The following is a 2,372-nucleotide window of genomic DNA, read 5'->3' as shown; positions in this document are numbered from 1 at the left end:
TTAACATAATATACTGTATACACAACTGTCGTGTGTCTTCAGTTGAATTCCCCGACAATAGACAGAAACAAAAAAATATAGAACTGATTTCCAAATTGTGTACTCATGTCTGAAAGTAGTATTATAGACAGTATTCGCATTACAAGGCTAATCTGAAACTTGTTATACAATTTTAACTTCCAAGTTTTTCATTGATATTTAATAAAACATGCATTCAGAAGCGGAACTCTCAAACGCCTTCCACAACAGAATTATTACACAGAGAAAAAAAAGCTTGTTATCTGAATCGCATATAATTAATCATCGTTATTTGTCACACTGTTATCTGTTTATCATGGACTGTACCTATGCAGGTTACGGGTTGACGTAAGATGTTTCATAGGAGATTATATGATGTATTTAGCTTTGTTTTCCAGAGAAGGCGAAATATTACTAATGGCGATCACAGTGTTGATCACATTTATATGGCGTCAACTTACATGTACATAGTGTGATATTATATTGATGTGACCAATACTGTAGGCTAATTTGTTTCATTGTCTTAATTTTTGCTGTCCCTTTCGGCAGAGACCAAATTAATGTTGTCTCCTGTATAAATACAAATAAAAATTGTTTTCCAATGACTGTACATAATGAGCGCTATTGCCAAAATGTGGAGTGTGACGAGCCCCGAGGATGCTATCACAAGTTAACGAAGTTGAAATGCATAACTAGGTATCCAGTAACAACTATCTCCAAGGATATGGCGTGATTTGGTGAGCATATACAGATGAACTCACACCCAATGACTTACTGGACTGATGTAGTCACACCGAATAACGATTTTGATAAGAGGCATGCTATCAATAAAACTCGTCTGGTCCAATTAAAGTGCAGTACGACTGCACGTGGCCAAATACTACTGGATGAGAAAAAATCTAATTTTTGGTCAATTGTATTGATTTTGGTCGATTGTTTTGCCAATCTAAGTCAAAGTATAGCCGTGGAGTTGTCACGTAGCAATTGACCGATATCAACATATTGTACGGGGTAAATACAACTACCATGTAACCTCAGCTTAATTCTCCAACACCAGACAGAAAGGAAAGAGTAGTCTAGAACTATTTCAACAAACTACCAGCATTGTGCACTCATGTCTCAAAGTCATATTTTAGACTGTATTTGCAATACAAAACTGCCCTGACAGAGGTACAGTTTTACCTTCAGGGTTTTTTATTAATGTTTGATAATGAATTCATTCAGAAATACCCGAACACCCCTCCCCCACCTTACAGTGCGACACAAAGAGAACACCCTTGTTTTTGTTTTATTTAAATGTTGTTTTGTGCCAGGCGACAGTTCTGGACATTGAATGTCACTGTTGTCTCTCCTGACTTTTATTTTATATGTGCAAGTTGCAAGTGCTGACATATAGTTCATTTTTGCCACAGAAGCCATATTCATGATTTGGGACTACACACATGACAGGGCTGTGCGGCCATCTCTCTATCAAATGGCAATTTATTGCGCTATCCTGGCGTCAACCAGGCTCGGTCGAACTCAAGCACCTGTGGACCTTAACCAAGGTTTCCCCAAAGTCGTATTCATTAGTGAATGAATCTCGGCCAGTGGAATAGGCCTTCCCATTGAGTCTGTGGCACACTCACCCAGGGTAGGGGTCGACCCTTCAGGTGTTCAGCCTAAGGTAGGATTTGAACTTGGGTCTACCGATCATGAGTCAACAACCACTATGCTACCAGTGATCGGTGAGAACACCCTTGTTATCTGAACCGCATATTATTAATCGCTATTTTTGTTGTGCCCTTACGACAAGAACTGCACTGTTATCTGATTAGCATGGACAAATCGACAGGTATCACGTGAATTTAAATCAGCCATACCTATACAGGTTGACTGTTGAAGTAAGATATTTCGTAAAGATGATATGGTGTGTCTAGCTTTGCGACGTGACCAGAGACAGAGAAATATTATTATTGGCGATCACAGTGTAGATCGCATTTATGTGGCGTCAACTTATAAAGTGTGATATTGAATTAATGTGATTGGCTAATGCTGTATGTTTACTTTTTGCGTTGTCTTAATATTTGCATAGGCAAAGTTAATCATGTTTCCTTTATAAATACAATTAAAAAACATTTTGGGGTTGAGTGCGACGTACGAGAGTGCTATCACAAGTTAGCGAAGATTAAATGAATAACTTGGTATCCAGCCTGAGTAACAACTATCTCTAAGAACATGGCGTGATCTGGTGAGCATATACAGACGAACTCACACCAAATGACTTACTGGACTGATTCACCGAATAAAGATCTTGATAAGCTGCATGCTATTTATAAAACTTGTCTGGTCCAATCAAAGTAAAGTACGACTGC

Source organism: Saccoglossus kowalevskii, chromosome 12, assembly GCF_978046115.1.
Source record: "Saccoglossus kowalevskii chromosome 12, keSacKowa6.1, whole genome shotgun sequence".
Taxonomy (NCBI): Eukaryota; Metazoa; Hemichordata; class Enteropneusta; family Harrimaniidae; genus Saccoglossus; species Saccoglossus kowalevskii.
Note: the sequence above shows the minus strand (reverse complement) of the source record.